The sequence below is a fragment of the Oreochromis niloticus genome, linkage group LG5, assembly GCF_001858045.2.
Source record: "Oreochromis niloticus isolate F11D_XX linkage group LG5, O_niloticus_UMD_NMBU, whole genome shotgun sequence".
Lineage (NCBI taxonomy): Eukaryota > Metazoa > Chordata > Actinopteri > Cichliformes > Cichlidae > Oreochromis > Oreochromis niloticus.
In genome coordinates this window covers 22127806-22143753 of record NC_031970.2, presented here as the reverse complement: position 1 = coordinate 22143753, position 15948 = coordinate 22127806, and the positions used below count along the sequence as shown (strand labels likewise).

The window sequence follows — 15948 nt, the reverse complement described above, 5'->3', positions numbered from 1 at the left end:
TGCTTATACTAGTATATAGCACTGATCCAGAGGTAAACACATAAGAACTGTACATGATGAAGAGTATTTACAATTGTGGGGCCCAGAAACATTTGAAGGAAAGCGGCTAGAGGGTAGTGGGTGTTGTGAGACAAATAGAGGCTTATGGTGTGTGCAGTGTTTTATTATGGGAAGAAAAAGTCCAACTGAGGTTAAATGGCAGCCATTAAATGCAATCTTGTTCCTAAAGCTTAATTGAAAAGTTGCATCAGTGAAGTGGCTAGTTCCCAAACACATACTCTGCCTCATTTATTTTTCAGTGCTGATAAATTTTTTATTGCACATTAACAATGCTTGACTTAATGCCAGAGAGACAAGGTGTGATTCAAAATATCTATAGTCCCAGATGCCTCTATTCTGGGCCTTTTGGAGTTATAACCACCCCCGAGGTTATAACTGCGCTCATGTTTGGGAGTGTTATGAATAGTTTTGCAAACACTCAAGTCTGGATTTGTAATCGGTCCATCCTAAACATAAACTCTCCAGTAATCATTCCATCAGTAACAGATAAGCTCTTGTTGATACAGACAAGAGTATACCGAATGTTGTAATATTTATAGTAGTGTGGCCTAGTGGTATGAAAGAGTAAGCAGCTGTGAATGAAATCAGGCTATGTAATAAAGCAGATCCCAGTGTGCTTCTGCTGCTCAGCTCTCCCCGAGGTACAGTTCAGTCTCAGAGGAATCATGGCCAATCAATAAATCACTAAATCGGGATCTGGCATCGAGCAGGCCTTACTCTAAACCGTGAAACAGTTTTCTGAACATTTTGAGCCAAAAGTAGCTAATAACCAAAATAACTACTATTTATCTCAAACAAATGTAATTGTTTGTTAATGAATTTAATTCTTACTAAGTAGTTAGAAATAAAAAAAACATTTTAAATGCCTTTTTTTTATTTGAATCTGCAAGCAATAGGCACAGCACATCAGTAGCAGAAGGCAACCATATATACTGTGAGCATAGACCGAGCTATATTAGCTACCTAGCTTGGTTAGCTTGTGCTAATGCTAATGCTGATCTAATTATTGCTAACAAAAACACAATAAATAATGACAGAACTTCACTACAACAGACTTCTTGGACTGCTTATACAGTTGGACAAATAAGTCATAGGAAACCACAGTTTTTTCTCTAATAGTTATATTTAAAAATGCTCCAAAAGCCACCAGCTCCACAAACATATTCAAGAGGTCAAATTTAGCAACATTTTAGCTACCTGCTCATGTTAGCATCCACTATCATTCAGTTTGGTATTTTGATATGGGAGCAAGCTTGTAGTGGCCGTTTGAGGAGCTGCAGTTTCACCCACAGAGGAGGTTGTTAAATGTTGTCTTTGTGGAGGACAGAGTCAAAGGATATTTCATAGACCACAATAATTACTTTCAAACTTAATGCGAGCAGCTGCTGATGGCTGATGTTGTGTTAAATTTAATTTAAAAAACCCCCCAAAACATTAGGGCACATAAAATGTTGCCAAAACAGATTTTTTTGGCAGTCTTTACTCTGTCTTACTCTTACTTTACTCTGTCTTCTCAGAGCCTTTCAGTGTTGCCTCTGTACCCACTGAAGCTTTGGACCAGAACAAGATACTGAGCAATAAAAACTGACACTTCTTTCTTTTGCCTCAGCAGAGGCTATTTGAACTAATTGCATGGAAACATCTCTTCCCAGTGAGCCAGAGACAACCATGCCTAGAGGCATTTAACCGAACTTCTTAGCACACATCAGATATGCCCGACTTACTTCTCTGTAAGCACTTTGCTGTGCTGTTTGTGAAGTCTGAGATCACTCTGTGTGTCCGGGGCGATTGGCTCAGAGCACTGTGCTCTATTACCTGCTGCATATTCAACCGACACGGCTTGCCAGATGACTTTTCATACGGATGGGAGGAAATCGGTGGCAAATACACTAAGTTATGAAGTATACTGAATTTGTTTAAGAGACACTCTAGGAAAGCCCAAGATGTATGACTTCCCAAGGGCCATCGTCTGCTGATACTGTTGCTCTGCATAAGGGAATTCACTCCACTTCCTGTAGTGTGTCACAGGGAGCGCAGGAGGATCAGAAGAGATGTGGCAGTACAGTAACGGTGACTCTGTTGTTATTTTCAGCAGGAGCTTTGTAATGAAACAGAGAGCTTCCTCTGTCTCTGTGCAGCTCTTTCTCGCCCTTCCTTGCTCGTGCTGTTTCTGTGTGTAAATGTATGCTTAAAATCACGCTTGGGGCTATAGAACAGTCTGCATTTTATGAGTTGCTTTCTGGAGTCGTTGCAGAGTGAAGCAGCTCTTCCATTGTGCTTAGGTGAGCTTTCAATAGCCATAAATCAATGGTGCACAGTTTCACAGCTGCCAGGCTGATTGCAGTGCCATATAGCATCAACTGGGATAACACAGAGTCACGAGGACTGTTTGGCAGATTGACAGAGAAAAACAGAGTCTGTCTGTGTGATTTCGTTCTCATCCTTGCTCCTTCATCATCCTCACAGTCACACTCTCATTATTTAAATGCAAATAATCTGATTGGCATATAAGCAATCGTTATTGTGCAAACTATAAACGAAGATTGAAAGAATGCTATAACTGTATTACTTTCATTCGTGTAAATGGAAATAGATAATATCTCACAATCACACATTTAGGAAAATTCAACTTAAAACTGGTGCCACAACACTAAAGCCAGCGATAGAGTGGTCTACATTTTTGTGTTCCCTTAGAAGAAATCTGGCTTGTGCGGTGTCAACTACACAGGCTCTAATTAAGCTGGGCTCTAAACTTAGGCATCAGCATTATTGATCTATAACAAGCCTTTGATGCTGTTTGATCAGCTGGCAGAAATTCACCTTAGGAAGTAATTGTCCCATCAGAGTGGCTGCTAATCTATAGAGAAGATCTGCCCATCTGTGAGCCGCAGAGATGTGGATTAAATTGTTTGTGTAGTGGTCGCAGTGTGTTCCATATGCATCTTCTGTGGTAAGCCTGAATGATTTAACAGAGACTTCAAAGCATTATGTTGCAAGCAGCACTTCCTCATTGCATAAGAGCTAAGGTTTTTTAAGGTGCTTCTTGAAAGCTTTGTTACTACTTTCTATCATAACAAAGTTGAGATTTTGAAGAAATGCATTGTTCATTAAAAAAAAAAAAAAAAAAAACAAGTTTCAAGGAGCGGAGCTTCTGTAAATGGCTTCCCTCATTGATGAATGTGCCGTGTTTCCAACATGGACACGCTGCTCAGTTTGCCTGCCAGTAACTGTTTTCTCCTTCTGGACCACTTTTATGTTTGACTAATTATGCGGCTATTCAAATCAGTCTGTGCACAGGGCTGCTATGCATTAGTTAGTCTGTCCCATGCACTGGTTCATATATGTTTTCTACCTGATGTAATGACATGTAAACCAGCAAAATTAGTGTCACGAGTTGACAGCAGCCATAAGATTTCACACAATATGTTAATGAGTTCATTTAGAAGCTCTGGTTAATTAAACACCTCTGTCATACGCTCGGTGTCTTCCTTGGCTCTACTCATTATAAGTTTGGGTTTTTTCCCATATTTATGCATCGCATGACTAGGTGTGAATGAAAGGTTAATAACTGCTAATCAGTGCTTGCTCATTACCATCAACAGTTGCAGCTACAGCCACCTGTATTCAGTTGAAAAGCTCTAAAAGCCCATTGTACACCAGCAGCTTTTTCCTGCCAGCCAAAAATAAACACTCGGTTGGGAAACAATGAGCCATGAGTTTGGTGAAGGGCAAATGAAGAAGAGTGAATATTAGACAGAAACACGACTTCATCTGTGTCTGCTGGGAACTGGTGGCTGAAAAGTTTCTACATTAGCTTACGAGGCATTTCATTTTCAGTAAAGATGATTCTTGACCATTCTTGCCATACGGCTGAGAGTGGCCAGCCCAGGCTCGAGTCCGACCTGTGTCCATTTGCCTCATGTCTTCCCCTCTCTGCTTTCCTGTCCTCTCTTCGCTGCATCTATCAAATAAAGCTGAAAAAGTAAAAATAATAATTTTCTTGGGATATAATAACTCAGTGACGTGAGCAGGTAGAGTTAATAAATATTGCATTTCAGTAAAGGAAAGAGTGCTTCCTTCTACTTTTAGGAAGAAGAGGGAAATGAAGGCTTCTGAAAGCTTTCATTACTGGTTTCCATGGAGGGAGGTGATCTACTACGCTGCATTAGCTTATCACACAAACCAGCTGGGGCAGGCACACACATGCAGCACACAGTCTAACTATATAATACGTCTTTTTGTTAGACCTACAAAAAGCCATGCTTTATTTTTAGTACAATGCCTTATCTTATTTTTCGTATACTCCTCACTGATGTAACTGGGTTTGTAGCTGTAGAAGTTTTCACTGATGCTGACATTTAAAAGGTGACAGGTCAAAAGCAATAGGATGGAGGCATGACTACTTTACTCCAGAACTTCATTCATTATTCAGGCAGACTTGTCAGTAAGAGAACATCACTCAAGAAGATGCAGAGTGGTGCGGGGACCGTGTGGTCATCCGCAGAGTAGAACAAAACTTTCCAGAGAGTTAGATGTTTGAACCCGAACTCATTTCCCGCTACAGCTTCTTTTTTACGCTACACTTGCACAACCCAGTGAGGGTTTCATTGCTCCCTTGGCAGGCTGTGATTGAAAAGGTCAGTTTCTAGCCACCCTTGAAGGAAAGACTGGCTAATGTCATGAAATTCTGTTGTCAGTCCAGTGCGTTTTTTGTTTTTTTGACAGCAGATATATTTCCTGTGGAGCTTAAACCTGTGTAATCCGTCTCTGAGGCATTACAGACTGTTCTTTACATGACACTCTTTGACGTTAATCCTCTGCCTTCATCCTAACTGAAGTGCTACACGTGTGTTACCCCACTCATCATCAGTTGGTGACAGCAGAAGAAAAAAAGGGTTTTTGCATTTCATCCTCAAGCACCTAGCTTTTAAAACAAATAGTAAAGAAACACAACAAAGTAACCAAGGATGTTCAGGGCTCATCTGATTGGACGTCAGCATGACTTTCTGAGATGGTTTTACGGGATTCTGTTTTGAATGCTGAATCCAGAAAAGAAACCTTTCCAGTTTTGTGTTTCTAGAAACTAGCCTCAATATTAAAGCTGCAAATGTGTAACTTAACCCAAGAAGTTAACTTGTTGTTATTATTATAATGAAATTTTGGTGTGGTGATCTTTTCCATGTAACCTGCCAAGATGTAAATGACCTTAAGCTAACTCTGGGACAAAACATTAAATGTCCCTTTTTTAAATGAAACCAATATTTTTTTTTAATTAACAGCTTTAAGTATTAACATCCACAGCTGAAGTCCATAAATTGTCATCTAAATTTGGTGTGGTATGCCAAGACTGGTTATAGCCCACTGATGGCTCTAAAAATTGTTGCACATTACAAAAAACAATCATTTATGTCCTGAGGTGCATCAAATAGCTGATGATTGGTCTAGCAGTGGACTACATTAATATAAACTCAGGACAAGATAAGGTCTCAGACTAGAAATATGCGTTTTCAGTGAAAATCCCATTTTCAAAGCTTTTCATTGAGAACGTATACGGTTGCTCTCTGACAACAATTGGATGTTCATTTCCCGTACGAAAGCTTACTCAATGTCTTTTTCCTGATATTAAAAAAATATCTTCATGCCTTTCATGTGTATCTACACGTACTGTATTTTTCTGTCTCACTGTGTGCCGGATGGTAAGTTCTGGACTCTCACAGTACATAATGAGGGTCCCTCTGCCCATTTAATGCAAGCAAAATAAACCTGTGATGTGCTTTCATACACCAAAAATATTTATGCCCTAAATGCCGACTTCAAATAATTTGCTTACATATATTTTTTTCCATGTAATTTTATTAGCACAATGTAAAATATTAAAAATTCATATTAAATATATTCCATGGGTACAGATTCAGTTTATACCAAGCATATTTTCCTTAATGATTAATTATTTGAATAAATAAACTATCAATTTCTTTATATTATACTTAAATGATTGCTTCCTGCGTATGAGGGTCTATAATTAATTTTTGTGTGTGTTTGTATCTCTTATGTTCAGTTGGCTTGAGAGGATTAGTGCTGGGATAGTACAAACCCTCCTTCATACATTGTTTTAATTAATGTAACATTTACACTTAATGGCCTGCAGAACTTTCACTTTTGACCCACTTAGCTTGGATTTTCCTTCAGGAACAGTGACGCTGTCTTGATGTTGGATCTTGCCAAAAGATCCAACATCAAGACAGCGTCAAGTGTTTGATTCTTGAGAAAAAAGAAAGATTCTTCCTAAATGGTTTATTCTCAGCGAAAGAGCAGGCAGAGAAATGTAGTGTAATTACACTCCTCCGGTTTACAGCTGAGCTGAGTGTACGGTATCTTTGGAGTAATGCTTATCTCCTGTAGGCTTCCTATTTAAGATGAGACAGGTCACATGATACGCAGGGGTAGATGAGGTTCAGCACACACACACTCAAATCAGCTTCTTCCTGCTAGGTCCATTAGCTTATTGTTGTGTATGCCTGTCATGACAAGATATGCCTTGGTAGAAGAAAGTGTAATGTTGTGCTGAATAACAACAAAGGCTGTACTTAAAGTGTTTTCACAAAAACAAACCAGCCTCTGAAAGACAGCATGTGGAGATTCAAACCGCTGCAAACAACAAAGTTCACATTTCCTTGGAATAAAATACAGTCGTGGTATTTGAAGTTCCTCGTCTTTGAAGGCAGGAGTAAATCCACGTGCACCTTGCTGCTCACAGCAACTTGCAGTCTGAGAAACAGTAATTACCTGAACTTGATACAGAACACAACACCTAAAAGCTCCATGGACAAATGGTCAACGACAGGGTTGAATTAACAAAAGATCACCTCCAGTGTCTCGCTGTGGGGCGTCACTCTACTGCAGTATGCAGGCTGAGTTAAATAAAAGACTCAAGTTACAGATATGCCGAGCATATCACCTTGCATCATTTTGGCAGGTGCTTGCGCACAAAACAAACATCCTGATCAGAAATACAGTTTCTAAATGAACTGATGCACACGATGAAGCAGAGGGGGGAAAACTAAAGCTGTAAACATGATTTGATGGAGATAAAATAGCTATCGAGTGACAAGAGAGGTTCTCACGTCCTCCTCTCAATCTTTAGCAAAGTGAGTAGAAAAAGCACAGCAAACACAGGAACATTTACACTTCTCATTTTACAACTAGAGCTGTGTCCATTCAGCTTTTAAGCTAAAGCTTCCGCTCCGGTTGTCTGTCACATGAGGCAGTTCATCGAGCCCCTCATGAGATGTTTGCTTGGCTTCTGAGCCTTTATATAGGAAATGTAGCTCTTCAGCTCTGACTGGTTTCAGTGGAAGTGATGCAAGAGATTTTCCGGGTGGCCCTGTTGTCACAGATTAAGCGGGAAAATAGACACGTCTTTGCTCTGTTTTGCTTTTGTGTGTGTTTGTTGATCTCATCACCCCTCTGTCTGTTTGGACTTTAAAGGTTGCACATTAGCCTGTGTGTTGGCAAAAGTTATGTAGCCTACTCTATCGAGAGAGAAACTGTCTTGGAGAGTTGAGTTCGATTTTTGAATCAATGCAGCCTCCTACTCCCTTTCACTCTTATGGAGCAAAATAACTCATTCAAACAGAGGGAATCAATGATGACAGGCAGAATCAAAAACCTGCCTGTATATGCTTGTTTTGGGGTGTTTTTAAAAGCAAAAGCTAAAATGAAAAAAACACACAATTAATTTGCACGAGAAAGTGTGACATTGTAGTATTTTCACACTTTTATCCCCTGAGGAGATGTGCTGTGTTTTTAATAACCGAGTTTACACAAAGACATTTAGAAGAACACTGCAGGAGTGATGCAGTTCTTAATATCGTGCAGGGTGTTGCCCACCCAAATGAGCCATCGTTCGCAAGAAGTTATGAAGCCACCTCAGAGAGACATCCAGCCCAGCCCCACCAGATTTCCTACCTTAGCACAGTAATGGCACTCTGCTCCCAAGGGGCTTCTATAAATAAATACGCTGTCACACACATGTAGACACAGACACGCAGGTACACAAACACACATACGTACACATTTTCCCATCTTGTCACCGGCTTTCTGTTTCAGCCTGTTATTTTCACACTCATTCCCCCTCGTGAAACACACGCACACTCATATCTTTAAATAGACACATTGATGTTGTAATTTAGTTGATTGTTTGTGACAAACTGGAACCCTTTTTTTCTCTGTTTTTTGTGCTGGGCGACATCGAGCTATTTGGAAGTCATCGAATTTCACCGTGAGCAGGCTGTCAGATTCAGAAGAATGCTTCATGTCTAAATCAGCAGAAGGTACAGCAGAGGTGTTCTTTGATACCGAGGCGAAGACAAAATAGGGAGTGTGAGGGGGGGTTAGACAGGCTGACACTCAGCTGATTGGTGTAAGACGGAAAATGGTCTGAAGGTGGTGTTTTACAGTGCACTTGCTCACACTGTGTGTAAAGGCGAGGAAAGAAGTTTAACGAAATGTAATTTTATTTGATTTTTTATATGGGGAAATATCCTTTATCGATTTTTGTTGTCATGTGATACATGGAGACTGCTCCGGCAGTGCTTATCAACAAGTTTAAATTAAAAGAGAGACTGTCAGTTTTTGGTAATTATAAATCTTTAAAGCCACTAATTTACAATATTCACATAGCACATACAGTTGTATATGTGGTTACATCCATATATATGCATTTTAACAGTAAAATATGGGAACTGTGAAAACTGTGACTATAGATATGTCCTGTTAACAGTATCCTGATCTTTTCTATATTTACGGCACCTACATCTATCAATACATGTACAGCACATGTTAATTTTATCTGGTTGTACTAATAGCATAGAGTTTTATTTTTAAACATCTTACCTTTAAAAAGTACATCTCAATCTTCTGTGCTGCTATATCTTTATGGCACAGCTAGCCGGAACTATTGCGAGGCTCCATGATATGACATTGTGGTTAAAAAATGGTCTATTGGCATGAATGGAGATGACGCAACTCTTCCATTCACCACTCTAGGTCTCCACACATGAAATATAAACAGCTAGATATTATGTAGAGTGTCTTCTTAGAACCAAAGCAGGTCTGAAGCAGGGGGTGTGGATACAGGATCTCTGGGTTGTCTCTGAGGGACGTTGGCAGGACATCCTTGGGTGACTGGGTTGCAGGGTTTGGAGCAGAGTCATGGTTTGGTCTCTTTGTCCCGGTCAACAAGTCATTCCTTGGCACAGGGTCTAATTGGGTGGTATACTTGGTCTGCAGCATTGTTTGGGTGACTGTTCCAACTTAACATCCACAATAAGTCAGGACCAAAGGTTTCCCAGCAGAGCATTGTTATTCACTTCAACTGTCAGTGGTTTTAATGTAGTGGCTGCTCTGCGTCACTGTACTGCGTGTGGGTGTGTGAAGATTTTCTGGGTCAACAATGTTGTAGCTGATTTTGCCTCTATTTTTTTAAAGGGATATAATGCTATATTTTTCCGCATGAGAGTAAGTTTTGGTTCTGCTGCCAATCATCTGTGTGCTTTGTCCTCTGGGCTTCAAAGTAAAGTTGTCATCCAGCGAAGCAAATGTGAAAACAGATGCACTCCTAGGCCTGCCAGTCAAATAGTGAGAGAGAGCAAAAGTCAGTTCAAAATATGCTCAATCCAAAGTGAACACATGGTTAAGTGAGGAAGGCTCAAAGGCCACATCCCTGTGGTATTTGTATGCTAATATTGATGGTAATTATGTGAGACTCATGTGGTGTGCTGACTGAAGAGGAACTAATGCTGTAATTACATTCAAGAGTAGCGCTTCAGGTAGCAGAGTAGTGCAGACGAGCCATACGAGCCTCGGGAGAACATCATAGTGGTACATGACTGCCAGGATAGCACAGAGGAGGTCCTTGGGGAGCAGCTGAAAGCAGTGCACCTCCTCGGGTAGCTCACCTGAAACCCTGTAGCCACTCAGCACATCAAATTACTGGCATGCACGGGTTTCTCATTCATTTGCATCCACGTGTATTTAACTGCTGTCCTTAGCATACCGCACCGTAAGAACCACTGAAGCTGACAGTCAATGTCGAGTAGGTGGATTGTGTGAGTTTCAGTCACTTTCCCACTAATCTCCAGGCAGCAGTCCCAGGAGTCCCTGTTTTCTTCAGTCCACCGCCAGAGCCGCAGCCTACTCGCTGTTCTCATTTCTCATCTCTCCACCTACCAGACAGCAGTCAGAAGCACATCAGCTTACCTCTGTCTGGTGTGTGATATAGGCCACATATATAGGCAAATTGGTCTTAAGTGGGCCAAGGATGACAGGAGAGGAGAGGATCAGCTAATACTATGTGCCAGCTATCTCTATTTTCTCTTTTAATCTTTTGTAAAAACCTACTTTACTGGCTTCTTTTTATTCCATCAACTTTATGTAAAAGACGGAAGTAATCAGATTATATTGAAGTCCATGACAAAAATACCTAATTACTTGCGATATATTTTGTGGGCACAAAATCAGCAATGTCGCGGTGATGTCACGGTAACTGTGTCCATCTTTTATAATCTGTGTCTTTATGGTTATGAACTTATTACATGACATGTATCTAGGTTTAAGCTCATCATTACCGGACATTCATCATCATTATTGTCTACCTCAGGCAGCTTCCTCTTCCATGTGAACAGAAGCTAAGAGTGAATGGCTCCTGTGAAAGCCGTGATGTAAATTGAAAGAGTTAGTGATCCGTGGGAAACATGACTCCCTTGTTGTTAACACATTTGTGGTTCCAGATGCAGCTTTCTCTGAACCCAAACACAGACTGAGCTTTGACGATTTTGAAGAACTCAATGTGTGAAGATCATATTAGCATGAACCCGAGGAGTGGAGCACTAAGGTGGAATTGATTTATTTACCTCTGGCCCATCTCAAGTTTTCTGTATATGTTTAACATTATTTTTTTTTAACAATATGTGTTCTTTAGAGTTGGATTGCATTCAGTTTTGGACAAAACCTAATTTCTCAAGTACCTTTTATCAGCTTCAAGGTTTCCCATGTCCAGTTTTTTGATGGAGTTTGATTTTGTTTCATTTTCATGTAGGACTTTGTCTGCTGATTTTCTTTTTGTAGGTTTCTTTTCAACTGGCCTTTCATACCTGTTTTCTTTCTCTGGTTTTTCCCTTTGGCATCTAAAATATCCACAAAGTCTTTTTACCTTTTGGGACTTGCTACAGTAGTCAGAGAGGCCGATCTCACTCCCAGCACCCTTTCACTGCTTTTCCACGGACAGATTTGAACAAATGTCACGCAGCAGTCGGGGTCATTCTGTGAAAAGAAAATCATGGAGGACTGTGTGCTGCGCTGGTGAATATCTTGTGGTAGCCCCTCCCACACCTGTTCAGTGAAAGGAGGAAAACTGAGACATTCCCTGGTCAGGATGCCTATGCCTGACAGTTACCATCATTTTTTTTATGTGTACTCATTTATGTGCTGTGAAAGGCATATTTTAAATTAACCGTAAACTGGCTGAGTACTTTTAGTGATTCAAGCAACCAATAACAAGTGAAAGTGAGTGAGAACAAACACAAACAGTAGTTTCATCATTGACAGGCTTGTCTTTACAACAACTTCCTACCATCTTTTGTGAACTTGTTGGTTTTTCAAGCAGAGCGCTTTGCTCACAGCATTCTATATTGCCGTGGCCGGTGCACCAAAGATGCCTCTTCTGATTGCTGAGACATTAGTCGATAAAAGTTCTAAGGCTTGAGCTACGAAAGGTTTGAATTGTCACAAGGTCTGCATGCAGACATGCACCTGCATTTGCAGATTTGGCAAAACACACATCGCTTCAGCTTCTGTCGTTAATCATCACCAGGATTGTGCAGTTGTGACTTGTGAGTCAAATAAATAATAAGCACCCTCATGTTTAAAGGAGTAAAGATTGACAGACTTCATTGGTCTTTCCCATCTGAGACGAAGTGATGATGACAAAGACAGCATGTCCAAACTATTTATATCTTATTATGCTTATGTAATACCGCTCCTCCTCTGGTCAGTCCAGAGGGTTTTTGAGCAGGACGGGACTTTAAGAAAATGAGATGAAAAGGGCTGCTTATTAGAGCCTCTTCATCAACCCTCTACTGAGATCAAAATCAGTATTAGATGGAAATCCCAGGGCAACCTTGGCTCTTTGGATAATGCCAACAACAGTTTTGCCAAATCTCTAAGGATTTGCCTTCTAATCTGAGTGTGATCTCACACTTTCTGAGTCTAATGCCAAAAGTGATTACGGAAATGCTCGCTCGCTGTACTATTTAAGAGAACATAATCAAAGAGAAGAATGGTAACCGGACTGCTAACAGACATACCTTTCTGTCAAGTGAAATTTATTACACAATTGTTGGACTGATTTTCGATGTAGTACATAGTCTGGTTACGTGGTCACATGAGAGACTTGAGCCATCCTGAAAGATCAGCTGAAGTGATTATTTAGGAAGTGAGCTTTTGAAGAAAGGAAAGTGACTGTCATCTGAATGATTTAAGAGTAAACACAGAAAAATATAATTGCAATGAATTGTTTTTACCTTTAGAGCTGGCAATAATTAAATTAAGAGGGATAATTGCTAGTTAAATGGTCATAGAGAAAGTGCTGGCGCTGTTGTTTGGAGTGTCATTAAAATCTGGATAACATTCAGCTACAGCTTTATTAGTTGGATGGTTTCACCTAAGAGGAATTTTTATTGACTGACAAATGAATCACCACAAAAAGGATAAATAAAAAAAGCATTTTATTGAACCCACTAGAAGTGTTTTTTGTTTGTTTTTTTCACTTGGATATTACATTGACATCAAAGTGTGGGAGTCACGGCAACACAGCAGGTTGGACGCCTGTGAAAATGCTCCAGACTCCAAAAGTAGGGGCGAGATGATCTCTGCGACTGCCGGGAAACTCTGCATCTGCTCTTTAATAAATTAACCAAAACAGTAGTTGGTAGACAGGACAGCAGCTGTACTCGCAGCAGAAGAGGCAGATTAGTAGTGAGAAGGATAACAGCTGCAAATTAAAACAGCTCCCTGATTGATTTCTTTCATAATAGGAAGCGCTGTGACTGCCCATCGGACAGGCAATAAAGTGGTGTTTACTCAGCCTGAAGTAAAGTTTGATCAGTAAGAGGGACTGTGTGTGTGTGGCGACTTACAGGAGGTGATATCATGCAGGTAAGCTGAGAATCAGCTGATATGGGTGGTAATGGAGGTCAAACGGATCTTTTCCAAAGAAAGTTGTCTTGATGAGAGCACAGCGAGGGTCAGGTGCGGCAGCAGAAGACTCGTTCACTGTGTTTTAATCTGAGGTCAGAATCTCCATGTATGGCAGCGACTGGCTGGGCCGGCATGCTTGACTGTCGGCCAGTTTACAGCAGGCTGGATGGATATAGGCAGTGTGTGGAGCATCATCCAGCAGTCTGACATGTGTTTAGCCTCTTATTCAGTGAGTGTAGCTTTCTTCTTGAGCATGATGCGTAGGAAACTAAAGTTAGGGCTCATACCTATGAGACAATAGTGTACTTTTTTAAAAAGAATGGCATGGTTAAATTATAGCTACTCAGATCTCACAGGCCTTTCTCACTCGGTTGCTGTCCAGTATCTCTGTCGCATGATGCCAGCGATGGCACCACCATTAAAAACATTCTTCTTTAATTTAGGGTTTTGTTCCACTTGCAAATCATTTTCTCTGTCATTTCAACTTTATACAACTGGGATGTACAGCTCGACTGAAAATCAGCAGTCTGCTACAGTTCATGTTGGCTTGGCAGCTTTTTCTGACATTACTTATTCTTATGGGTATGTCATGAATGATGACTCCATGTTTTTATTATTGGACCCAGAATTGAAAATAACCTTTATCTCGTTCTGTGCCTAGGTGCGTCCACTCAGTTCACCTGTGAAATAAGCTGTTTAGCTTCTCTCCCCTTAAGGCAACTGTCCAATTAGTGTAATGGAATGGTTGCCTGCTGATTGGCTGAACATCAGGTGGGTGGAATTTCTGTGCTTCCAGAGGTGTTTGCCTGAAATTAATTTCTAAAAGATATTTTCTTTCCCTGACATCATACAGAGCCAGGAGTAGAAAAAAGTCTGGAGACAGAGCTTCTGACTCACAGGGATGACTTTTTACGCTGAGCACATCATTTGAAACTTTGGTCATGTGTAATATGAGCAGCCACAGCCAGTAAAAACTAAGGGAATGGTTAATAGATCTCCTTTAAGGCAAAAAAGCTACGTTTAACACACTAAGATAGTTTTTTGTTTTAAGAAGTGTACACACAGCCTGGGACAATTCAAAAATTGTATTAAGAATGATACATTAGTAATATATTTGCGTTAAAAGCATGCCCTTGAATCTTGGCTCCCTGTGAGACGGCTTTCAGAGGAGTCAAATCAATTTTCTTCTCCACAGAGAATTTAGCATTTGTTTTGGGCTTCCTCTAAAAAGGGGTCTAAGCTTGATGTGAGTGTTTTTTATCCTTTATTGCTTACATAATAGCAGCACAGTGAGGTTCTCTGAGACTGACTTGATACATGCTCAAAAATCCAAGTAAGGAAATCCAAAAAGTTGATTCTGTTCAATCTTGAAATACAGTTTTTAGTGGGAAAATCTGTTCATCACTCAGCCTCTCACTGAAAATGCTGTGTCCAGATAAACAGCAGTAACTTCCTGGGCTCCCCTTAAATTATTATATAAGAATGTAAGAATAAGCTAAGAATATTATTGATTAGTGTCAGCACGAGTAACTGTATACACTGAAGGACCGTAGTAGCATTCTTCTTGCTGAGCTGACACCATTATGTTTATGAATACACATTCCTCTATGTGTGTGTGTGTGTGTGTGTGTGTGTGTGTGTGTGTGTGTGTGTGCGTGTGTGTGTGAATAATCTACTGATTATTATGGAAAGAAACTGATTGTTAAGGCCTGTGTTAAATCATCAGATGCTTTCTTTAGTCCAAACTAGAAGTGGGCGGATTGATCCAGATATCGATATTGGTATCAGCTCAAATCTAGCATGATAGGATTGATACTTCTGTTTGTACTATTATACTACTGCTATTCTATACAGTATAGTATACTACTGTAATACTGTTTCTATATCCTAAGTTCAGTATGTAAACCACTGATTTGTGTTAAATAATTATTTTTATTCTTCTTGGAAACTAAAAATTATACATCAAACCTGCACAATGAGAAATCTCTGAACTGTTTTGCATTGACTGCTACGTCTGTTTTATTTACAGCCTATGGCACATTTAAACAACAGAAGCTGAACCAAACTGCTTTAGATACAGGCACATTTACACTCCAGATCTTTAAAAAACCCACTTTGAAATACATGGAAAGCTGAAAGGTGTGTTTGGTTGTATTAACTATTGTAGAAAGTAAAAAATCACAGTGGTCATTAAAATGTGTTCTGAATATTTGCAGATTGATGATGATTCATCCCATAAATCATGGCACGCTGCTCTCCCCTACATAAGCTGCCTTTATAAGTATCAGTATGTTGGTATCTGCAATACTGACCCTGTATTTACTTGGTATTGGAACCATACCAAAATTTAACAGCACTAGACATTCGGTGTAGAAATTTTTGAAACTGGAACAAAATAATGTTTTTTTTTAATATATTTCTCAACTAAAGGATCTGATAATCGAATAAATTCAAATTTTCGCAGAATTTGCACAGAATGCCAGGAGCCTTTTTTTTCTAGCCGCCTACTTAAATGTCGGAAATTGAACAGAAATAAGAGTTTTTTACCCTCTGTAATCTAATTTGTGTAATATAAAGGATATTGGATGTGGTCTTTGGAGAATTTTCAGTGGAACATTTCTAGTCTTACTG

General features: G+C 39.9%; 1 protein-coding gene across 1 annotated transcript in view; it reads left to right on the top strand.

The window, feature by feature from the left end:
• Positions 1-15948, top strand: part of LOC100693231 (potassium voltage-gated channel subfamily B member 1) — a 41598-nt gene that overhangs the window by 4879 nt on the left and 20771 nt on the right. The gene's annotated exons all lie outside the window — the stretch shown is intronic.